The sequence below is a fragment of the Phyllobates terribilis genome, unplaced genomic scaffold, assembly GCF_046119375.1.
Source record: "Phyllobates terribilis strain yellow unplaced genomic scaffold, ASM4611937v1 Scaffold_5__5_contigs__length_657084704, whole genome shotgun sequence".
In the NCBI taxonomy this organism is placed as follows: domain Eukaryota; kingdom Metazoa; phylum Chordata; class Amphibia; order Anura; family Dendrobatidae; genus Phyllobates; species Phyllobates terribilis.
In genome coordinates this window covers 579,950,083-579,976,447 of record NW_027362765.1, presented here as the reverse complement: position 1 = coordinate 579,976,447, position 26,365 = coordinate 579,950,083, and positions in this window count along the sequence as shown.

Sequence of the window (26,365 nt, the reverse complement as noted above, 5' to 3'; positions counted from 1 at the left end):
GCTGCTGGTGGAGCGGCCGCTACGGCCTGCTCGGCATCGGGTGCGAGTTCATTGTCAGGGATGTTAACCGGTATCCCGGCATCGTGCTGTTCCATGGACATTCTGGCGCCCCCCTAGCTAACCGTGGCCTACCTTCTTTTCTTTTTTTCTGATAGGCCGCAGCTCCGCAGGTGACGGTCATCTTCAGGACCTTGCGTCGCTTGCGTCCTACGTCAGAGCGCTCACTGTGGCTCCTTCTAGGACCTGGTTTGACGTCAAGGCGTGGGGCGTGTCTGGGGCTTCGCGCTCTTTTGCAGGTACGCCCTTTAGTTTCCCGTGGTTACGCCCTTCTTCTCGCTCGGCGGCCCAACAATGGAGGCCAACTTCACCACAGTTTAATACACAGTTCACTTCAATAAAGGCGCACAGTACCCGGAGGTAACGGGCATAACACTCCGTCATTGAATCGGGCACGTGATCCTGTTCGTGACGCCAGGAAAGATGACTCGCCAAGGGTGAATGGGGACGACTCAGTACCCGGGCCTTTTTGCCTGACCTTGGGAATGTCGCGGTGGTCGGCTCCCGGGCCCATACTCTGGGGTCAGCTTTTAAAAAGGGATTGGTTTGTTTATTAGTTTTATTTAAGTTCGTGACGCCACCTGTGGTTTCTGGTGAGATTCACCAGCGCTGCGGCAGTCTACTGAGGCCGGTGATAAGGCAGCTTAGATGGTATCGCTCCCCACAGGTGGAGCTAGGCATCAGGGCAGCGTACGGAAAGGGGGATACAGGACAGGTGAGACCCAGCCGGGTCAGAGCATGAACAGGGACAGACACGATAGTCACTTCAGTACCTTTAACTGATGGAAATTCAGGCACGTCCCGGAGCACTGTAGGGTGAAGGGTGCATATCAGGATCCTCCCCAATGAGCAGGTGTAGGGCCTCCTGTTTCTTGCCTCTGTGTAGTAAGTTTCTGACCTGCCAGGAGCTAGGCCTAACTTTGTCTCTGTCCTGTGCTGGCTGACCTTGTGGTAGGGCCTTTTCTTGGAATACACGCTCCTCAGCTTGCAGGGCCTATGCGTTTCTCGGCTCTGTTACGTATCAGCACTTTAGCGATCCTTGGACCTGTAGTTCTCCAGGGATTCCGGTTATGCCTTACTGGGTCATAGAGATCCCGGTAAGCTCGGACCCGGTGTCCGGTAATGCTTCGGGGTGAGATAGTTAAGCTCCTCTGCCCCCTATGTACTAACTTCTCCACTCGCCTTCGGCCTACTCGGGCCCTCACTAGGCTATACACACTAATGGCAGCTTGCCGCGCTTCACCGATCTCATGGCGCTGGCACACCTTACGCTCTAACTGAGCTTCCTGAATCTAGACTGGGCTTCAGGACCGCTGGAGGCCTAACTTGCCTCACACAGCAACCCTCGTGCATCTCTCTCTCTGTGCACTCCAGACTAACTGCTAGACTCTGAATAGGCTGAGCTCGACTCTGTATTCAGGTCTGTACTTGCTGAACTCTCCAGAGGAACTGGACTGCCTGGCTCCACCTTCCCTATTTATATCCCTAACGGGCTCCCTCTGCTGGTCTGAGGTGGAATGTGGAGATGTGTGAATGTTTATGGGGGCCTCTTGTGGAGGATTGCATCAATGCACTCTTCTAGGATCTGTGATACCAAGCGCAGCTGGGCGTCACATAGACCCTATAATGATATTCAGATGGGGAATTGATGCTGAGTACAAAGCCAAGCTTGATGCTTATTGGTGTGGTTTGTGCTTTCTGATACTCGCACTTTTATAGGAAATGCAGCACATATTACGCTTTACCAGAATCTTTATACATAGATCAGCCTTCCAAGTAAGAAAAAAATGCTTTGACTAAATAATAGCACCATACTGTGAATTATTATATCACTATTAATACCACAGACATTGAATAATACCGCCAAAATATAACTGCATATATACAGTATACACAGAGGTAAACCCACAGTGTATGTATGTGACCATGGACTGTAGAAAAAAATCTGTACAGATTTTTGTCCATGTCATGTAAAGAAAAACATCCACAATTATCATATTCACTCCCAAAAGCTGAGAAATACATTGGGTACAGAAAGTAGTCAGACCCCTAAAAATTTTTCACTCTTTGTTTCATTGCAGCCATTTGGTAAATTATATAAAGTTCAATTTTTTAAGGTACACTCTGCACCCCATCTTGACTGAAAAAAAACAGAAATGTAGAAATTTTTGCAAATTTATTAAAAAAGAAAAACTGAAATATCCCATGGTCATAAGTATTCAGATCCTTTGCTCAGTATTGAGTAGAAGCACCCTTTTGAGCTAGTGCAGCCATGAGTCTTCTTGGGAATGATGCAACAAGTTTTTCACACCAGGATTTGGGGATCCTCTGCCATTCTTCCTTGCAGATCCTCTCCAGTTCCGTCAGATTGGATGATGAATGTTGGTGGACAGACATTTTCAGGTCTCTCCAGAGATGCTCAATTAGGTTTAGGGCTGGCCAGTCAAGAATGGTCACAGAGTTGTTGTGAAGCCACTCCTTTGTTATTTTAGCTGTGTGATTAGGGTCATTGTCTGGTTGGAAGGTGAACCTTTGGCCAATGATCCCACATTTATTAGTAGATGGGAGAATACATAGATTAAATGTTCATGTACTTTATTGGAATTATTGGTGGGTGCCGATCGGAAATCACTTGAAGTAATTGGGAGTGAAATAAAAAGTGAAAATTCAACAGACACTAGCTCTAGTGAAATGCAATAAATTTGACAAGGTACTGAATAGCGATCTGACTAAATGGGAAAAGGAATTTGAGGATATTAGAATCCAAAAATTCCAATGCAATTTACATGATTTCCAGAAGCACAACGTTTATCGTTGGCATTATAAATCATCTAAAGGAGGTCCACGCTATAAATGCTCATCTATTTTATCATTACAATCTGAAGAATCATATGGAAGTCGTTTTTTTAGACAAATGAAGCAGCCTAGACCAAGAAGAAGGACCAACTATTTTGTCTTAAAATTTTCTGACCACATCCATGAGAAAAAAAACACTCAAAATTACACGAAAAGGGAAACGAGACCACAGAGATTTTAAAGATACGGTAATTAATTTCTCTAACATATGCCTTTCTCCAGCTCAAAAAGATGTTTTGGGAAAGGGTCTGACCAGCAACTAGATTTCATTATTTCACAGTAGTGAAAGATCTTGAACATATTATATGGAAATTGTCTTTTAAAAATACTTTGCTGGTAGGACAAACAAACGTTCCCCACTACACTAGAACAACATGCATTATCATATGTAGAACCTTTTTTCCATGAGCAAGAGGATTCATTTGATTCAATGGTCCCTACACACTTGCATGGTCATTTCCACAATTTTTCCCCACTTGGCTTACGTCTAAATATAGATATTTTTCTTAAACTCATGAAAAGAAAGCTGCAAAAATCTCTGAAACTATCCATCAAAGAGCTCAGATCTATGAAACATAGTTATCAAGTCAGCTAACAAGGAGGAAAATGTTTTTTTTATGGGCTGCAGTTATGTATGTGCGAGAAAAAATGCACTAACTTAATCTATTTCATTGCTATAGAAGACTTGGCACAAACCCCACTGCTGAATTTAAAGCCAAATTGTATGATATTTGAAACATAGGTCATGTGAAGGGAATTATTTCATCCACAATGTGGGAAAGATTAAAAAACGATACCCCTGTCATCCCCACTTTCTACCTGATTCCTAAAGTACATAAAAACATCACATATCCACGTGGCCGACCCATTGTCTCAAGGATTAAGAGCATTTTGCAAAAATATTTGCAGCTTCATTGATTTATAGTTACAAAAATCTATGGAATTACTACCATGTTATGTTAAAGATACAACAGATGTCTTCAGACATCTTAATGATGTCTGTCTGGTGCAGGATATGTGGCTGGTGACATGTGATGTGGAATCCCTTTACACATCAATATGCCAAGACCATGAGATCACGGCATCGAAGATTTTTCTCAGTATGAAAAACTTTGAAAGAGATTTGGTTGAATTTATTTTTGAACTGTTACAATTGTCTCTTACACATACAGTACAGACCAAAATTTTGGACACACCTTCCCATCTAAAGATTTTTTCTGTATTTTCATGACTATGAAAATTGTACATTCACACTGAAGGCATCAAAACTATGAATTAACACATGTGGAATTATATACTGAACAAAAAAGTGTGAAACAACTGAAAATATGTCTTATATTCTAGGTTCTTCAAAGTAGCCACCTTTTGCTTTGATAACTGCTTTGCACACTCTTGGCATTCTCTTGATTAGCTTCAAGAGGTAGTCACCTGAAATGGTCTCCCAACAATCTTTAAGGAATTCCCAGAGATGCTTAGCATTTGTTGGCCCTTTTGCCTTCACTCTGCGGTCTAGCTCACCCCAAACCATCTTGATTGGGTTAAGGTCTGGTGACTGTGGAGGCCAGGTCATCTGGCGTAGCACCCCATCACTCTCCTTCTTGGTCAAATAGCCCTTACACAGCCTGGAGGTGTGTTTGGGGTCATTGCCCTGTTGAAAAATAAATGATGGTCCAACTAAATGCAAACTGGATGGAATAACATGCCGTTGCAAGATGCTGTGGTAGCCATGCTGGTTCAGTATGCCTTCAATTTTGAACAAATTCCCAACAGTGTCACCAGCAAAGCACGCCCACACCATCACACCTCCTCCTCCATGCTTCACGGTGGGAAACAGGCATGTAGAGTCCATCCGTTCACCTTTTCTGCGTCGCACAAAGACACGGTGGTTGGAACCAAAGATCTCAAATTTGAACTCATCAGACCAAAGCACAGATTTCCACTGGTCTAATGTCCATTCCTTGTGTTCTTTAGCCCAAACAAGTCTCTTCTGCTTGTTGCCTATCCTTAGCAGTGGTTTCCTAGCAGCTATTTTACCATGAAGGCCTGCTGCACAAAGTCTCCTCTTAACAGTTGTTGTAGAGATGTGTCTGCTGCTAGAACTCTGTGTGGCATTGACCTGGTCTCTAATCTGAGCTGCTGTTAACCTGCGATTTCTGAGGCTGGCGACTCGGATAAACTTATCCTCAGAAGAAGAGGTGACTCCTGATCTTCCTTTCCTGGGGCGGTCCTCATGTGAGCCAGTTTCTTTGTAGCGCTTGATGGTTTTTGCAACTGCACTTGGGGACACTTTCAAAGTTTTCCCAATTTTTCGGACTGACTGACCTTCATTTCTTAAAGTAATGATGGCCACTCGTTTTTCTTTACTTAGCTGCTTTTTTCTTGCCATAATACAAATTCTAACAGTCTATTCAGTAGGACTATCAGCTGTGTATCCACCAAACTTCTGCACAACACAACTGATGGTCCCAACCCCACTTATAAGGCAAGAAATCCCACTTATTAAACCTGACAGGGCACACCTGTGAAGTGAAAACCATTTCCGGTGACTACCTCTTGAAGCTCATCAAGAGAATGCCAAGAGTGTGCAAAGCAGTCATCAAAGCAAAAGGTGGCTACTTTGAAGAACCTAGAATATAAGACATATTTTCAGTTGTTTCACACTTTTTTGTTAAGAATATAATTCCACATGTGTTAATTCATAGTTTTGATGCCTTCAGTGTGAATGTACAATTTTCATAGTAATGAAAATACAGAAAAATCTTTAAATGAGAAGGTGTGTCCAAACTTTTGGTCTGTACTGTAATTATTTTGAGTTTAAGGGCTATTTCTTTCTACAGGTCCAGGGCACAGTGATGGGGGCCAGTTTTGCACTCTCATATGCTAGTTTAAACCTGAGGCTATGGGAGAGAGAAATGGTTTTGATGCGGTGGTCTAGATATTCAGATAATATTTTGGTTGTGTGCCAGGGTTCTGCGACATCTCTGAACGCCTTTCTTTAAAAACGTAATAACAATGATCTTAACATTAAGCTGACATGGAGGTTTAGCAAAACACGTGCTAAATTTCTAGACATATTGATTGAAAAAGATCCTATGGGAGTTCTTAAACTGAATCTGTCAGCGGGTTTTCGCTGTGTAATGTCAGGACAGCATGAGGTCTGGTTTAAAACACAGATTTCAACTATGTGTCACTTATCAGGCTGTTGCTTATGTACAATGAAGGCTTTAGCACCTGCTAAATTATTCCCCGGACTACAGAAGCTACAGCATCACATGAGACCTAGTCCGACCATGCCCCCTCTTGTCATAAGCAGCTCACTATCAAAAGACAATGTACATAGAGATCCTGGTGTGGGCACGGTCAGTTTTCTCAGCTCTGCTTTATGCTGCCTATAAGAACTCTCATTGTGTCACAACTGCTGCATCTAGTAATCTAAGTGATACATTGTTGGATTCAGTGTCTCTTTCCCTACATCAGGCTGCTCTCAGAAGAAGTAGAAAAAATATGGTGACAGATTCCCCTTTTAAATGGATGTATTTATTATCTTCTCAACATCCCCAGACAAAACAAGCTATTCCTGTTAGGACAGTTTGTATGTATGAAAAGGATTTGTTTTGAAAACGTGAGATTTGAACAACAAGCTGATATTTTGACTGGCACACTAAGATAAACTTTTGGAGATCACAGAGAGGGACAAATTATGCAGCGTCAACAGCACACCATGACAAACTTCAGCCGCGCCCTGGGCCACACCCCAATGCAAGCCCTTTAACCATTTCTTTCTACCCTGACAGGAGGAGATGTCAGAGAGGTGGTGGCAATGAGGGACATTCAGCAGATGCCCGAGACTGCAGGGTGTAGACCCAAATCTGCTGTATCTGGGAATATTGAGACTAGAGATGAGCAGATTGATTCACAGGAGTCCGGTCCTGGGTCCAGGTCAGTGGTATCTAGTGGCTGGACCAAAGGCAACGAATCTCATTCCTTACAGCATCTCCTGCACAGCTTGTGATTAGCCATAGCTGGTAGAATGCCCTCTGTGCCTTCTGCTTATACCTAATTGGGACATGTTGATTTATTTTTTATTCCTTCATTCACAGTCGGAGACGACAGAACTTTCTCATCTTTATGTAGCTTAACTACATGACATCAGACTCTTTTGTGTTTGTAAGGCCGTGTTCACACATAGCATAAATACTGTGTTTTTTGTTTTCTGCAGGATCTGCACCTTAACTACACAATAGCAATCTTCTCTGATTACTGCTGGATAGCTGCTCTGATTTTATGCCTTTTCCTCCTTATTTGATGCATTTTAGTGCAGATGTGAAGCCGCGTTTTCATATGCTTTTCATAGTACAGAAAAGCTTTGATGCTGCACTTAAAAAAAATAACTGCAGTTTTTTACATGTGTTTTTTAGGCTCCACATAAAAGCCTATTGTGAAAAAAAACACACCAAAACCGCACAGTTCAGCAATGTGTTTAGACGCAAGTGGCGCAGTTTTATGCAATCACATGCACTTTGCTAGGACAGTTAAACACAGCTGAATTTCTGTACAAATAAAGGCAGAAAAAATTGCAGCATTTAATCTACATGTAACACCATCCAAATGTCTAAACAAAGTGGAAATGATTTCAAGGAATCTCTGCCTTCTGTGTGTCTAAAAATGCTGCTGTACTCTGCTGTTTTGGTGCTTTTTTCTCTAAAGGCCTCCTCTGAAAAAAAATGTTGTTGCATTTTAAAGAGCAGAATCAAAGCCTTTCTGTAGTATTAAAAAACATTAAACACTCTGCTTCATATGTGCATCAAAATTGTATCAAATAAGGTGGAAAGGGCAAAAAATAAACAGAGCAATGATTCAATAATCAGAGAAGATTGTTATTGCTTTGTGTGGTGAGGGCACCTGCAGAAAAATATGCTGCAGAAAAAACACAGCATTTACACTACATGTGAACACAGCCTCAATGTTACATTTTTATTACATTTCTTTATGAGTTTAATAGAGAAAGCATATCAATCACACCATTTTTTGTGCCATTTACCGATCTCCATAAATAATGTAATCACTGTGATGTGTGGGCTGTTATGACTACAAGAACATCAAATATGTTCATGTTAAATGCTGATTTGTGAAGTTCATTATTTTTTTAAATAGCGTATTGAAAATTATAACATTTTAAGCGTTCATTATTTTTTAGTAATTTTATAGGATAAAAAAAAATTATTCTCTCTCTAGAATACTGAGATATAGAAATACTCTGCTGTGTACAACGTATTAGTACAATCTGCCTGTGGAGTCACAGCCTGCAATACAGATCAAGTGCACAAAATTCTCCTTGTTTCATCACCAGAGCTTGTGGCTCAATAGCTTTAGCTTCTGCATGTAATATTGAGGGTTGTGGGTTCAAATATAGGGTAGACTCACAAAAAAAAAAACTTTTTTGTAATTGCTTTTTATTTGTTTTAGCAGTTTATAGGAACATAAAAAATCTGACATTTTATTCACCTCAGTATACAGGAAACATAAAAATACATTGAAATATACAATATATCTTTATGTACATGCATAATCTGCTTCTGGGTTCACTGCCTGCAATACAGGTCAAGATTTCCAAATTTTCCTATGTTTAACATTATGAGCTGTGACTCATAGATAAAGCAATTACCTACAAACATTGAGATGCAAGTTTGAGTTCCATGGAGACATGATCACAGGAGAAGAAGCAGTGAATATTATAATTTAATTTATGCACTGAGCAGAGACAATTGGCGCCAAGAAGGAGGAACTAAGGCGCAATGAAGACATTGGACAGAGGTGAATATTAAGAAGCCGGGACAAAGCTCTGACGTGGTTGGACTGAGCCCTCAAAGCTGCACTTACAATATATAAATCAGTGAGTGGCTAGTCCGAGGTGGGAGGAGAATGGATTTCCCCTCCATCTCATGATGTAAGCACATCCTGTGGACATGAGTGACATGATTTTCAAGAGCAATGTCTCTGCCAGCCCTGTGCAGATGTGACGCATGCATGCCATGATCTACATCCCTGGGTATGCTCACTGAAGTCGGGTGTATGTTCACTGGCTTAATTGGTGCACTGCCCAGGACCAAAGAGGAAGCAGTGATGCAGGACTCGGCCAGCTGCGAAATTTGCAAGGAGTCGGAGGTGATGTCACTTTTGCAAATCATGTCACTCATGCTCAGAAGTGGGATTCCCTTACATGATGAAAGGGCATATTCGTCCATGGAAATCAACTCCACCATTTCTCCTACTAGTCATTCACTAACTTACATAGCATGAGCGAGGCTTTAAGTTTAGAAAAAGGGTGCAATACAGACATGGTTCCGGTTTAGGGGAACTGCTGCTGCCATGTTAATGGTTATGCCCTTTTAGAACTATTTTTGGTATGTTTAAATGTAGTGTGATCCTTAACCAAAATAAGGAAGATGTAAAATTGTTAATTATTTATGCATTTTACCCATTTCAAAGTCCTGTAATTAAAGGGGTTGTCCACTCTTACCCCACGCTTGGTCTGATAAAATAAAAAAGCTTATACTCAAGTCCTGCTCTCCCCAGGGGCCTTGTGCGGAGTTGTGACACATGATCCCGGCGCTCAATCAGTGCTGGCGTCACTGTGCCCACCTTCTTACGAATGGAACATGAAGAGGAAGTCAGAGATCAGCTGCAGCCAGGACTTTCTCTTCATGTTCAATTCAACAGGAGGTGGGGACAGTGACTCCAGCACTGATTGGGTGCCAGTGTCACGTATTACAACATCGCAAATCCTACAAACATTAGTTGACTGAACTCCGAGATCGGGCAACTTTGTGTGTTGGGTTATGGAGATTGTTGGAGGGAAATATAAGGGTTCGGATTCAAACGCCCTACCTTTTATTCCCCAGGAGATATGACACCTCCCCCATTGACTTTTTTTTTCTTCCCATAGAGATCAGATGAACTCTCTGCCATACTGATTGTTCATGTGTTTTGTAATGCATAAAATACTCAGACATACCAGTCACTTAACCCCTTTCTGACGACGTCAGTAATAGTACGTAGCTGTGCCCTGTGACTTATGGACCATTTATGCACTATTGCGCATAATGCGATAGCACCCGCACACAAGTGGTGCGCCCCACCGCCGATGCTGGGTGTCAGATGATTGTCACAGCTGACACCCGGTGCTATGTGCAGGGAAGCGGTCCCGCACGGTTCCCAGCACAATAACCCCCGCAATGCTGTGATAAAAGTAGATTGCAGCATTGCGGGTGCAAGGGGGGAGGTAAGCGCCGGAACTCACCTCCTCTCCGGCCTCCAGCGATGTCTGCGGTAGCTCCCGAATGTTGTCATGATGGCCCGATGTCGTTATGGCAACATCCGGGTCACCAAGAGGCAGGAAGTTACTTTGGTCATGCGCAGTGCATGACCAAACTAATGTCTCCCCTGTGTGCAGCACTGACAGGCTGCATGGCATAGGGAGCTGCTGCTCTTTATGTTATACAGCCGATCAGGCTGCAAAAAGAGAAAGTCCCATAGTGAGACAATGTGTAAAAGTAAACAAAAAGGGTAGGAAAGTGAAAAAAAACTAAAAAAAATTGTAAAAATATAAAAAAATGAAAAAAATAATCCTCAAAAAATACAAATATATTATACCCATAATATTTATTATGAAAAAAAAAAATAAACAAATTAAAGGACACAAATTTGGCATCGCCATATCCGAAACGACCTGAACTATAAATCTTTCCCACTAGTTAACCCCTTTAGTGAACACGGTGAAAAAAGTAAATAAAAAATAAAGCAAAAAATAATGCTTTATCATCATACCGCCAAACAAAAAATGGAATAACACGCGATCAAAAAGACGAATGTAAATGAAAATGGTACCGCTGAAAACGTCATCTTGTCCTGCCAAAAACAAGCCGCCATAGAGCTCCATCATCTGAAAAATAAAAAAGTTATTGCTCTCAGAATAAAGCGATACAAAAAAATTATTATTTCTAGAAAAGTTTTTATTGTGTAAAAGCGGCAAAACATAAAAAAAAATATAAATACGGTACCGCTGTAAACGTACTGACCCGAACAATAAATCTGCCATATCAATTTTACCACATGTGGAACGGCATAAAAAAAACGCAAAAAAAACAATTTCGGAATTGCTGTTTTTTGTTTATTCTGCCTCCCAAAAATCGGAATAAAAAGCGGTCAAAAAATGTCATGCCCAAAAATGGTACCAATAAAAACGTCAACTTTTCCAGCAAAAAAACAAGCCATCACATGACTCTGTTGGTCAAAATATGGAAAAATAATAGCTCTCAAAATATGGGGATGCAAAAACTAGTCTTTGCAAAAAAAGTGCGTCTTTTCGTTTGTGACAGCTATCATTCATAAAAACCCGATATTAATCTGGTATCGCTGTAATTGCACCGAAATGAAGAATAAAGTCGTCTAATCACTTATACCACACGAGGAACAGCATAAAAAAATAAACTCTAGGGTTAGGGTTGTGCTAGGTTTAGTGTTCTATTAGGGTTGGGGTTAGGGTTGTGCTAGGGTTAGGGTTGGGCTAGGGTTAGGGTTGGGGTTAAGGTTAGGGTTGGGCTAGGGTTAGGGTTGGGATTAAGGTTAAGGTTGGGCTAGGGTTAGGGTTGGGGTTGTATTAGGGTTGGGGTTAGGGTTATGATTTTTTCAAAGGTAAAGAAAAAAAAATGGTGACGATATGGCGAAACCAGTGTTGAGCGCAAGTGCTCGCTACTTGAGTTTGCATCGGGAGCTCAAGTATGCACTGAATATCGCGGGTGTTCGAGTGACACGTTCGAGCCTCTGCCCCATATGCTTCACGGCCAAAAAAACCCGTTGCTGGGATCGCCTGCCATGCACGAGTCATCCCCGCATGTTTTTTTTGGGGTGTCTAACAACCGTGAAACATGCGGGGCGGGGACTCAAACATGTCACTTGAGCACCCATGATACATGGTGCATACCCGAGTACCCGATGAAAACTCAAGTAGCGAGCACTTGCGCTCAAGACTAATGACAAGTTATTCAATATGATGTTATGAAATTTTGTTCTACCTCTGGGTTCAAAATGTACACTATACCCCTTGATAAAATCCTTGAGGGGTCTAGTTTCCAAAATGAAGTCAATTGTGGGGTATTTCCACTGTTTAGGCACATTAGGGGCTCCCGAAATGCGACATGGCGTCCGCTCTTGATTCCAGCCACTTTTGCGTTCAAAAAGTCACATGGTGCTCCTTCCCTTCTGAACCCTGCCGTGCGCCCAAACAGTGTATTTTCCCCACATATGGGGTATTGGTGTACTCAGGAGAAATTGCACAACAGTTTTTAGGTTCCATTTTCTCCTCTTACCCTTGTGAAAAATAAAAAATTTGGGGTTAAAAGATCATTTTTTATTTTCACGGCTCCATGTTATAAACTTCTGTGAAGCACCTGGGGGTTAAGGGTGCTCACCACACATCTAGATTAGTTCCCTGAGGGGTATAGTTTCCATAATAGTGTTACTTGTGAGGGTTTTCTACTGTTTAGGCACATCAGGGGCACATTCGCTAATTATTCAAGGAAATTTTACAGTCAAAAAGTCAAATGGTGCTCCTTCCCTTCTGAACACTGCTGTGCGCCCAAGCAGTGGTTTTCTCCCACATATGGGGTATCGGTTTACTCAGGAGAGATTGCACAATAAGATGCATGGTGCAATTTTTCCTGTTACCCTTATGAAAATGCAAAACTGGGGGTTGAAAAACATTTTTGTGGGAAAAATGTGAAAATGTTATTTTCACAGCTCCATGTTATAAACTTCTGTGAAGCACCTAGGGGTTAAAGGTGGTCACCACACATCTAGATAAGTTCCGTGAGGGGTCTAGTTTCCAAAATGGTGTCACTTATGGGGGTTTCCACTGATTAGGCATATCAGGGGCTCTCCAAACGCAACATGGCGTCCGCTAATTATTCAAGCAAATTTTACATTCAAAAAGTCCAATGGCGCTCCTTCCCTTCTGAGCCCTGCCATGCGCCCAAACAGTTATTTTCCCCCACATATGGGGTATCGGCGTGCTCACAAGGATTTGCACAACAAACTTTGGGGTCCTTTTTTAATGATACCCTTGCAAAAAGAAAAAAATTGGGGTCTAAAGTAACATTTTTGAGAAAAAAAAAATGTTCATTTTTTTCCTCCACATTCCAAAAACTCCTGTGAAGCACCTGAAGGGCTAATAAACTTCTTGAATGTGGTTTTGAGCACCTTGAGGGGTGAAGTTTTTAGAATGGTGTCACTTTTGGGTATTTTCTGTAATAAAGGCCCCTCAAAGTCACTTCGAATGTGATGTGGTTTTGTAAATTTTGTTGTTAAAATGAGAAATCGCCGGTCAACTTTTAACCCTTATAGCTCCCTAATAAAAAAAAAAATTGGTTCCAAAATTGTGCTGATGTAAAGTAGACATGTGGGAAATGTTATTTATTAACTATTTTGTGCGATATATCTCAAATTGGGAAATTTTCAAAATTTTGGTCAAATTTCAGATTTTTTCACAAATAAACTCAAGTGACGAAGAAACAAAGAAATTTTACCACTATCATAAAGTACAATATGTCATGAAAAAACAATCTCAGAATCAGCAGGTTCCATTGAAGAGTTCCAGAGGTATTACCTCATAAAGTGACAGTGATCAGATTTGTAAAAATTGGCCCAGTAATTAACGTGCAAACCACTCTCGGGGGTAAAGGGGTTAAAGGTAATCTATCACCAGGTTTTTGCTACCTAATCTGAGAGCAGCATGACACAGGGGCAGAGAGCTTGATTCCAGTGACGTGTCACTTTCTTGGCTGCTTGCTGTAGTTTTGATAAAATCATAGCTTTATCAGTAGAAGATTATCACTGGTGAACCTGCTGCCATGTAGTCCTACTTCTCTGCATAACCCTGCCCCGCGACTGGTGTGGGAGGGTTTATAAAGAGCTCAGTATTCAGAGAACAGAATAGGTCTAATGCAGATAAAACAGGGATTTTATCCAAACTGCAGCAAGCAGACCATTAAGTGACACATCACTGTTATCAGGGTCTCTGTCCATAAATTATGCTGCTCTCACATGAGAAAGAAAAAACCTGGTGACATAACTTTAAAGTAAATCACTGTATTATTATGAAATATGAGCTTCCATTGGGGTGTCCACCACTTAAGAAAGCCCTCTATGAGCCAGAATGGAAAGTCATCCTATATGAGCGGCTCCCATTCTGGCAGATGTAAGATGTCCATGTATGATACGAACAGCTCTTCATCTAACTATTAGATGTAATTCCACATGTACCCTAAATCAGCTGTGTGTATAGTTCAGGGTAATAAAGAAAACATCTCCCTCACTGTTACACTGTTACACAGCATTTGCACTCTATTTCTAGCATGAAAATTAGATAAGCTCTTAATGTATACACTAAAAGTAATCATAGGAGACTGTTAGACAAAGGCTGAAAAACCATCCTTTTAGTCTCTGTCTGGCAGTATTCCTCCGGTTACTGCTAAAAAAATGACTATGGAACAGCAGTGTAGACTGTGGTATGCAAAAAAAATTAACTGGAGTATGAGTTAGTATCGATGTAAAATAGGAGCATGTTCATACTGGCCATTAAACAGACAAAACCTAAGACTGTAGGTAAGGGTGTTGCCTCCCTTTCTTTGAGCTGGACATTACATTTAGATAGCTTCCCATTTGCTGCGTATCCATATTCTGGACCGGATCCTGCTTGCCCATTATTCACATCAATGTCACATTGACACATGGTAAGGTTTTGATAAGTTAGGATCATCCCGATGTGGGTACATCTTGACGTTGGTGGGATGGATTTTATGCTTTTTTTATAAAAAATGGTATTTACTAAGTACCCTATGTTATTTATATGCACTATTACTTTTACTTATTTACATACAACAATAAAAAGTGACAAAAAAAATATATGGCAACCCTCAATCCATTTACCATGCCCATCCTGGGGAACACATTACACAGAGGCCATAAATGTAGCGACATCATAACCGTACAAAGGCAAATAACCCATTGGAGTAAATGGACACTGAGTCATATGGATGGCTATTTAAAATAGTTCTACTATCTCATTAGCAGGCAGCCTAAGAAGAAGAACACCCAGACTGCCCACCACTGAGCAGCCCATGCAGTATCTCTTCCTAACACTTTTCTAATACACTTTTACAACCGTCCCTGCTCCTGTGAGCTCATCTCTCTGTGGGTCATATATTCTTCTGTTTTGATTCTGACTCTGTGTTAGGAATCGTGGTTCTGTGCTCCCACCTGGGAATGGAGCAGACCCGGTGCTATGCTACTCTTGCTGCAGGTGCTGCCATTGTTCTGGCTGTAGAGGCGGAGCTACTACGCATGCATGGAGATGCTCCATAAGATTTGGACAATCGCGCTCAGGTGTTGTAGGATGTGTGAGGATGTGGGATGCTGTGTCTCTGACTGATTTCTCTGGTTGCCAGGCAGTGCAGGAAGCTGCTCTATCTGGTAGTATGCAGTGCTGGGAGGTTTTCCATTCTGCTGTTCAAACTAGGAGAGAGTGATTGTCTGGGGATGATTGGGAGATAGTCAACACCTGCTCATTAAGAGGGCTATTAAATCCTGCTCCCTTCTCAGTCCTGAAGTTATTGTAGTTCCTATGTGCCTATGGTTGTGAGGGGTACTAGCATTAGTGTTGCTATCTCTGATATGTCTGATATGCTATCACCAGATATGTCTGGTGACAGTGGGCCTGGGAAGGGCTCTGCCAAAGTCCGCCTTCCATTTACTGGGTGCTGGGTGAAGAGTATTCCCGGCCCTCAAGGACTCGCCTAGCTGGGCAGCTTGTGCCAAATGTATTTGTGGCTGCACCTTTGCTGGTCTAGTGCCAGTCTCGCTTGGGTCCCTCTGCAAAGCACAAAGCCGAATAAACAGATATATATATATATACAGTGGGTACAGAAAGTATTCAGACCCCTTTAAATTTTTCACTCTTTGTTTCATTGCAGCCATTTGGTAAATTCTAAAAAGTTCATTTTTTTTCTCATTAAAGTACACTCTGCACCCCATCTTGACTGAAAAAAACAGAAATGTAGACATTTTTGCAAATTTATTAAAAAAGAAAAACTGAAATATCACATGGTCATAAGTATTTAGACCCTTTGCTCAGTATTGAGTAGAAGCACCATTTTGAGCTAGTACAGCTATGAGTCTTCTTGGGAATGATGCAACAAATTTTTCACACCTGGATTTGGGGATCCTCTGCCATTTTTCCTTTTAGATCCTCTCCAGTTCCGTCAGGTTGGATGGTGAATATTGGTGGACAGCCGTTTTCAGGTCTCTCTAGAGATGCTCAATTGGGTTTAGGTCAGGGCTCTGGCTGGGCCAGTCAAGAATGGTCACAGAGTTGTTCTGAAGCCACTCCTTTGTTATTTTAGCCATGTGCTTAGGGTCATTGTCTTTTTGAAAGGTGAACCTTCGGCCAGGTCTGAGGTCCAGAGCACTCTGGAAGAAGTTTTCATCCAGGATATCTCTGCACTTGGCTGCATTCATGTTTCCTTCAATTGCAACTAGTCATTCTGTCCCTGCAGCTGAAAAACACCCACATAGCATGATGCTGCCACCACCATGTTTCACTGTTGGGATTGTATTGGGCAGGTGATGAGCAGTGCCTGGTTTTCTCCACACATACCGCTTAGAATTATCACCAAAAAGTTCCATCTTCGTCTCATCAGACCAGAGAATCTTATTTCTCATAGTCTGGGAGTAATTCATGTGTTTTTGAGCAAACTCTATGCAGGCTTTCATATGTCTTGCACTGAGCAGATGCTTCCCTCGGGCCACTCTGCCATAAAGGCCCGACTGGTGGAGGGCTGCAGTGATAGTTGACTTTGTGGTACTTTCTCCCATCTCCCTAATGTATCTCAGGAGCTCAGCCGCAGTGATCTTGGAGTTCTTCTTTACCTCTCTCACCAAGGTGATTCTCCCACGATTGCTCAGTTTGGCTGGACGGCCAGATCTAGGAAGACTTCTGGTGGTCCCAAACTTCTTCCATTTAAGGATTATGGAGGCCACTGTGCTCTTAGGAAACTTGAGTAATGCAGAAATTCTTTTAGAACCTTGGCCAGATCTGTGCCTTGCCACAATTCTATCTCTGCAGTTCCTTTGAGCTCATGATTATGATTTGGTCTGATGCATTGGTCTGCACTGTGATCTGTGACGTCTTATATAGACAGGTGTGTGCCTTTCCAAATCAAGTCCTATCAGTTTAATTAAACACAGCTGGACTCCAATGAAGGAGTAGAAACATCTCAGGGAGGATCACAAGGAAATGGACAGCATTTGACTTAAATATGAGTGTCTGAGCAAAGGGTCTGAATACTTATGACCATGTCATATTTTAGTTATTTCTATTTTCTACATTTCTGTTTTTTTTCAGTCAAGATTGGGTGCAGACTGTACATTAATGAGAAAAAAAATGAACTTTTTAGAATTTACCAAATGGCTGCAATGAAACAAAGAGTGAAAAATGTAAAGGGGTCTGAATACTTTCCTTACCCACTGTATATAAAACAGATCTAGTCAAGCAGCTTACTGACCAGATGCAGAGTCTTCTGGGAATGTTCCAGCATTTGGTGGGCACCGTGAACCAGCACAGCCAAACTCTGAATTAGGGGATTCCCCCCACACAGAAAAGTTCTGACCTCAGTACTGCAGTGGGAGTCATTCCCATAGAACCTAAGGTGCCCCTTCCTGAATTTTTGGGGGAAGATTGGAAACTATTTAATAATTTTAAGGAGCGGTGCAAATTATATTTCCTTCTTCGCCCTGTTTCCTCCGAAATGAAGGTACTCGGGTGGGTCTTGTTATTTCCCTTATTAGAGGGGATCCCCAGTCTTGGGCATTTTCATTACCCTCAAGTTCACCCATGCTCTCATAAGTAGATGAGTTTTTAAGGCTATGGGGCAGACTTATGATGAATCGACTGGGTGGCCTTAGCTGGAACCCATCTTAAGACAGTGTGTCAGCGGGACCTCACTAAGAAGTACTACTGCTCCCAGTTTCATTAGTGGGCTATAGAGACGGGGTGGAATGATACCGCTCTTCATAGTACTTTCCTCTCTGGGCTTAATGAAGATATCAAAGATATGCTAGTGCACCACTCTCCTCCTTGGTTGTGAGAGGCAGTCATGACTTTAGCTGTGTAACTTGATGTGAGAAGACAGGAGAGATGTTGGGAAAAATTGTCCCTCTGGTGGAGTTTATCCATACTCTCTGCCAGTCCTGAGGCTAAGGGAGAGCCCATACATCTTTGTGGAGTTGGTACCTCTCATGAGTCAAGGCAGCAAAGATGGTGCCAGCTACAGAATCTTTTATGTGGTTCCTCCATCTGGTTCGTGAATGTCTATGTCTGGAGCCGGCGGGAAACGACCGCTCCTAACTGGGTTCGGGGATCCGCGTAAGTACCCCTAGCACAGGAATTACTTTCCTATTGTTATTACATTTAGCGGTAAGAGTGTGGATGGTTATGCTTTTATTGATTGCGGGGCTGAGATAAGTTTTCTAAATGCTGCTGTGGCCAAGGACTTGGATGCTTCTATAACATTATCTTCTCATGATAATTCTCCCCTTGCCCAGAGTATTGGGTATCACACAGCCGAACCAGTGTGTTAGGGGGACGGTTGCAAACACTTTATTAAATAGGAACCCAACCGACCCCGGGGTCCGCGATGCAGCCTGGTGGACTGCTGCCGAACTATTCCCGGGTGAGAAGGAAAGACAACCAACTAAAGATAACCCTTCCGTGTTAACTTCACACCAGACAGGGTATAGCGGTACACTCTATCTCCGTTGACTGCACGGAGGGAGAGCGTCCGGCGACGCACCTAACAAATATCTTAGCCCTTCGTGTTAAAGCACATGGAAGGGTAAGACGGTTCACACAATCTCCAAGAACCGCAGGGAGACGTGCGACCGTGGGAACAGCAGTAGCCCTGTCTTTGATACAGGCGCTACGCTATGGGGATTGGCGCTAAAGCGGTTCACACTATCTCCAAGAACTGCAGGGAGACGTGTGACCAGACTAGGAGCAGTAGCCCTGTCTACGGTACAGGTGCTTCGCTATAGAAGACGACGCTAGTGTGCGGGAGTGATTTCCGCCAGGTACTCGTGCACAATGTTTGTGGGCGGGCCCTTTAAAAACTAAGCCCTGCCCCACTGTCGCACCATTGGTGACGTCGCCTGTGACCAATCAGGCGGTGCCAGGTCACCGGGTCAGCTGGTTCCTGAATCACCAATCACGGTGCGCCATGTCACGGGCATGCGCAGTGCAAAGCATTTTAGACTTAATCTGCGGTGACCTAGTCTCTCTCTGCAACCTGTGCTTCAAGTTGCTAGGCACAAATACACGAGATACCACTTGTACCTCTCGTGCATTGGCTAGGCATTGGGACCGACGGTGATGCTGTGCAGCATCAGCCCTGGCTAAACCAGAATAGGAGACCACAGAATCCACTGATGATTCAGAACCCATTTCTGATTCAGCAAGCGCCCAGCGCCTAACACAGTGTCTATCACAACAGGATGTCTGCATAAGGAAGAGGCATGCTTTTTTATTTTACAGGATCTTCCAACTGCTGTGGTGTTAGGTCTCCCTTGGCTTCATAATCATAACACTATCATTGACTGGAAAAGGGGGGATATTGTTAAGTGGTCCTCCAACTGCCAATCCCTTTATAATATCAAGCCTCCTAAGGTAGTAAGTTCCACTTCCTCCGAAGAGGCCTCTCAAAAATTACATCACATAGAATTATGACTCTTCCATCCAGCTCATTGAGGGGACAAAGTTACCTAAGGGCAGAATTTTTAACCTGTCACAACCCGAGATGCAAGCCATGAGGGAGTATTTTCAGGAAAATTCAAAAAATGGGTTTATCCGCTCTTCTAAATCCCCGGTTGGAGCAGAGTTCTTTTTTCTGGCCATAAAGGAAGGCGATTTGAGACTCTGTGTTGACTTTTGTGAGCTCAATTGCATAACTGTACATAATCAGTACCATATCCCACTCATCGCTGACCTCTTTAACCAACTTTAACCAACTGGTGGGGGCAAGTTGGTTTACTAAGCTGGGTCTCCAGGGGGCTTACATTCTTGTTTGCATCAAGGAGGGGGATGAGTGAAAAACAGCCTTCAATCCCCCCAAGGGTCATTATGAATATTGTGTCATGCCCTTGAAGCTCTGAAATGCTCTAGCTGTGTTTCAGATGCTTGTAAATGATATTGTGCATGATCTTTTGGGTATTTATGTTATTATTTACATAATAAATCCTTATAATCCTCATTTTTTCCCCCACGGGGTTTGAGATTGATCCCGTGAAAGTGATGGCGGTGTTGGAGTGGGCACAACCGGTTAACCTCATGGGATTGCAGAATTTTTTCTGGTTTACCATTTATTACTGGATGTTTATTAAGGGTTTTTCCAAAGTGGTGAAACCCCTCACCAATCTTACCCATAAGGGGGCAGACGTGTCTAATTGGGCACTGAGACCTTTAATAAACTTAAGAAGGCCTATTCCTTCGCTCCAGTTTTGGTCCAGTCTGATGTCAATAAACCTTTTGTGGTGGAAGTGGATGCCTCTGAGGTAGAGGGTGGGAGCGGTGCTCTCCCAGGGTTCCACCACTCTAACGCATTTGAGGTCTTGTGCATTTTTCTCTCGGAAATTCTCGCCTCCAGAGCCCAATTATGACATTGGCAATCGTGAACTTCTTGCCATAAAGTTAGCTCTGGAGGAGTGGAGGCATCTCCTTGAGTAAGCAACCATCCACTGTGCTTACTGACCATAATAATCAGTTTTTTTTAGAGAATGCAAAGAGACTGAACTTTACCAAATTACATTTTTCGATCTCTTATTGCCCTGGGACCAAGAATGTTCGGGCAGATGCTCTCTCTCGGAGTCTTTGTCCTAATGGGTCTGAAATTACAGGACCTGATTTCATTCTTCCTAGGGGCATTGTAGTCTCTTCTCTCAATTTAGTTTGGGAGATGGTTAAGGAACAGGGGATGGCTCCTTCCAGCACACTTCATGATAAATTATGCGTTCCGGTGCAGTTACGGTTGGGCCTACTCAGAAAGTGTCATGACAAAGCGGTCCACCCGGGCATTAAGGGGACTTGTTGAGCAGAAAATATTGGTGGCTGTCCTTGGGTAAGGATGTTGAAGCTTATGTTAAGGCATGCAAGATCTGTGCCAGGACCAAGGTGTTTCACGTAGCCCCGGCAGGGAAACTTCTACCTTAGCCCATTCCTGTACGTCCTTCGTCCCACATATAAATGGACTTCATTACGGATCTCCCTGAATCCAAGGGTATGACTATCATGTGGGTTATTGTGGGACCATTTTCTAAACAATGCCATTTGGCTCCTTTAGCTCATTTGCCCAGTGTGCAGGACTTGGTAGATTTGTTCCTTATTCAGGTGGTAAGATTACATGGGGTTCCTACGAATGATGTCTCTGATCATGGATCCCAGTTTATCTTCAGATTCAGAACGGCTTTCTGTAAACATCTCGGGTCAGAACTCTTATTTTCATCTGCATACCATCCTCAAACTAATGGGCAAATGGAGCGAACCAACCAGTGTCTTGAGTCCTATCTAAGATGTTTTTGCTTCCATACTCAGCATGATTAGGGATCATACTTAGCCTAGGCAGAGTTTGCCCTATACAACAGACACCGTGAGGGCTTGGGAATGTCCCTTCTTCTGTAATCTAGGATTCCATCCTAGGTCTCCTTGTTTTGATGGTGTGGACAATCTACTTCTGGATGTCTCTGCTACTACCCACTGCCTATGGAAGGTTTGGGGGGAGGAAAGTATCCATCTCAAGAAAGCAGAGGAGAGCATGAAGGAGCAGGCTGATAAGCAATGTCAGCAATGTTGCAAACTCAGAGTGGGGGACAAAGTTTGGGTGTCTACTAAGAATCTCAAGATTAAGGTACCGTCTCATAAACTCACACCCAGGTTTACCGAGGTTCTCATTAAGGTGGCTTTTCGAGTAGGTCTGCCTTCCTCTATACAGGTTCTCAATGTTTTTCACAAGACTTTATTAAAGAAGTTGGTTACCCTGATTGTGACTCAGGATCCTCCTCCTCTTATTCTGCTAGATAATACTGAGGATTTTGAGAAAAGAAAATATTGAGGACTCTCGTAGAGTTTGGGACTTCATTCAGTATTTGATTCATTGGAAGGGGTATGGTCCGGAGGAGATTTCCCTGGTCTCGAGTGGTAATTTACATGCCAATCATCTCATCACAGAGTTCCATAAGAGATTTCCAGACAAGATGGGTGGTGAGAGCCCAGAGGCCTCTCCAAGGGAGTGGGGTACTGCCACTTCTGATCTGGGGACTGGAATCAGACAAACAGAGCAGGGCATGACACTGGTGAGGACGGGACTAGTTTCGTTGAGTGACAGCAGTCTGAGCACGCATGCTTATATCAGACTTCACTCTCCTCTCTGCTTAAATCTTGCTTTCAAGTATTATTCATTATATAATAATACACATTAGTATTTTTACATTTAATGCAATGGTCTGCATTTTTTTTAGTTATAGCTTTATATAAATATGTAAACATTTAATCCCTCCACGCCAAGGCCATTTTCCATTTTTTATTTTTTTTTTTCCTCATATTCTTCTAAGATTCATAACTTTTTTACATTTCTGTCATTATAGCCATATGAGGCTTCCTTTTTGTGGGACAAGTTGTACTTTTGAATAGCACTATTGATTTTATCATATAGTGTACTGGAAAATGGGAAAAAAAGTGTGGTGAAATTGCAAAAAAAGTGCAATTTCACAATTGTTCTTTTGTTTTTAAGTTACCATGTTCACTATATGGTGAAACTGACCTGGCAATATGGTTCTCCAGGTCAGTATGAGTACACAGATACCAAATATGTATAGTTTATTTTTTACTTACGTGGTGAAAAAATCCCGAAATTTGTATGAAGAAAAGTTTTTGCATTTATTGCCATTTTCCAAGACCAGTATGGTTTCCTTTTTCAGGCTCTGGGGATGTATGATGGCTTACTTATGTTTTTACTGATCCCATTTTGTGGTTGATATGATGTCTTAATTGCCTTTAATTGCATTTTGTTGCGGCGGTCAAAAAAACATAATTCTAACTTGTTTACCAATCTTATTTTACTTTATAAGATCAGACATTTCTGATCGAAGTGATACCTAATATGTGTTGTTTTTTAATTGTGTTGGTTTCAATAGGCAAAAGGGGGTGACTTCAACATTTTTTTTTCTTAAAAAATATTTTTTTTTTAACCACTTCGCGCCAGAGCCTGTTTTTGCCTTCGTGACCAGGCCAATTTTTTCAATTCTGACCACTGTCATTTTATGAAGTAATTACTCTGGAGTGAATCAACGGATTCCCCTGATTCTGAGACTGTTTTTTCGTGACATATTGTACTTCATGATAGTGGTAAAATTTCTTTGATATCACTTGCTTTTTTCTGTGAAAAAATCGGAAATTTGGCAAAAATTTTGAAAATTTTGCAATTTTCAAAATTTGAATTTTCATGCTCTTAAATAAGAGAGATATGTCACACAAAATAGTTAATAAATAACATTTACCACATGTCTACTTTACATTAGCACAATTTTGGAACCAAAATTTTTTTTCGTTAGGAAGCTATAAGGGTTAAAAGTTGTCCAGCAATTTCTCATTTTTCCAACAAAATTTACAAAAACATTTTTTTAGGGACCACATCTTATTTGAAGTGACTTTGAGGGGCCTTTATGACAGAAAATACCCAAACGTGACACCATTCTAAAAACTGCACCCCTTAAGGTGCTCAAAACCACATTCAAGAAGTTTATTAACCCTTCAGGTGTTTCACGGGAATTTTTGGAATGTGGAAGAAAACAATGAACATTTAACTTTTTTTCACAAAAATGTTAATTTAGACCCAATTTTTTTATTTTCACAAGGGTAACAGGAAAAAAATGGACCACACAATTTGTATTGCAATTTCTCATGAGCGCGCTGATACCCCATATATGAGGGAAAACCACTGTTTGGGTGCACTGCAGGGTTCGGAAGGGAAGGAGCGCCATTAGACTTTTTGAATGTAAAATTTGTTTGAATAAATAGCAGACGCCATGTTGCGTTTGGAGAGCTCCTGATGTGCCTAAACAGTGGAAACCCCCCACACCATTTTGGAAACTCTACCCCTTAGGGAACTTATCTAGATGTGTGGTGATCACCTTGAACCCCAAGGTGCTTCACAGAAGTATATAATATTGAGCTGTAAAAATCAAATTTTCACATTTTTCCCACAAAAAAGTATTTTATTCCTTAATTTTGCATTATCATAAGAGTAATAGGATAAATTGCACCATGAAATTTGTTGCTAAATTTCTCCTGAACACGCCGATACCCTATATGTGGAGGAAAGCCACTGTTTGGGCGCACGGCAGGGTTTGGAAGGGAATGAGCGCCATTTGACTTTTTGAATGTACAATTTGCTTGAATAATTAGCGGACGCCATGTTGTAATTGGGGAGCCCCTAATGTGCCTAAACAGTGGAAACCCCCCACAAGTGACACCATTTTGGAAACTAGACCCCTTAGGGAACTTATCTAGATGTGTGGTGAGTACCTTGCACCCCCAGGTGCTTCACAGAAGTTTATAATATTCAGCCGCAAAAATAACATTTTCACATTTCTCCCACAAAAAAATGTTTTTCATCCCCTAATTTTGCAATATCATAAGGGTAACAGGAGAAATTACACCATGAAATTTGCTGTGCAATTTCTCCTGAGTATGTCGATACCCCATATGTGGGGGAAAACCACTATTTGGGTACATTGCAGGGTTCGGAAGGGAAGGAGCGCAATTGGACTTTTTGAATGTAAAATTTGTTTGAATAATAGCGGACGCCATGTCGCATTTGGGGAGCCCCTAATGTGCCTAAACAGTGGAAACCCCCCACAAGTGACACCATGTTGGAAACTAGACCCCTTAGGGAACTTATCTATATGTGTGGTGAGCACCTTGCACCCCCAGGTGCTTCACAGAAGTTTATAATATTGAGCCATAAAAATAAAATTTTCACATTTTTCCCACAAAAAATGTTTTTCATCCCCTAATTTTGCATTATCATAAGGATAACAGGAGAAATTTCACCATGAAATTTGTTGTGCAATTTCTCCTGATTACGCCGATACCCCATATGTCGGGGAAAACCACTGCTTTGGTGTACGGCAGGGTTCGGAAGAGAAAGGAGCGCTATGTTGGCTGTGATAGGTTGCAGACACCATGTCACATTTGAAGAGTCGCTGACATGCAGAAACAGCAGAAACCACCACAAGTGACCCCATTTTATAAACTACACCTCTCAAGGAATTCATCTAGGGAAGTAGTGAGTATTTTTTAATTTTTAAATTTATACCATTGGGCAGTAAAGAGAACATAATTTTATTTTTGCCACAAAAATTTTTTTTTTACATCGCCTTATTCTGAGAGCTATAACTTTTTTATTTTTCAGCTGATGGAGCTGTATGGCAGCTATTTTTTGCAGAACAAGTTGATGTTTTCAGCGGTACCATTTTTATTTCCATTTTCCTTTTTGATCACATTTTTTTCCACTTTTTGTTTGGCGATATGATGAAAAAGCATAATTTTTTGCTCTGTTTTTTATATATTTTTATTACGGTGTTCACAGAAGGAGTTAATTAGTGTGACAGTTTTATAGATGGGTTGTTTCAGACGCGGCGATACCAAATATGTGTACTTTTTTGTTTTTGCATAAATATACGGATTTATTGGTTTAATATTTTATTTATTTATTTTTATTTAATTTGTGATTTTTTTTACAGTTTGAAAACATTTTTTAGACTTTTTTTTTACATTTTTACTTAGTCCTGTATGGGACATTAATTTTTATTTTTCTAATCACTGTTCTCATGAAATTCAATAGACATGTATTGCATTGCATGTGAGCTTTGCTGACAGTTTCACACTGTCTGTGTCTCCTGCTAGACTTCAGCTGCAGGCTGAAGTATAGCAGGACACCGTACATGGCAAACCCGGAGGCGGTCATGTGACCTCCGGCTGCCATGACAACGGCAGGTCCTGTCAGACATCAGGGGGCCATCAGAGAGGTAAGTGGACGACCCCCTCTCCTCTCGCTATCTTCTAAATGCCGCGATCACTATAGATCACGGCATATAGAAGATAGCAAAGGGTTGATATCATTGGATCAGGTCCCGATGATGTCCCCTGTCAGAGCTGTCACTCTGCACCGCACCCACAGCGCTTGCAGGACCCTGGGGGTCCTGAGTGCTGCGGGACCACCGACCGTTTATAAACGTCGGTGCTGCACAGAGCCCAGCAAGCGCCGACGTTTATGTACAGTGGCCATTCGGG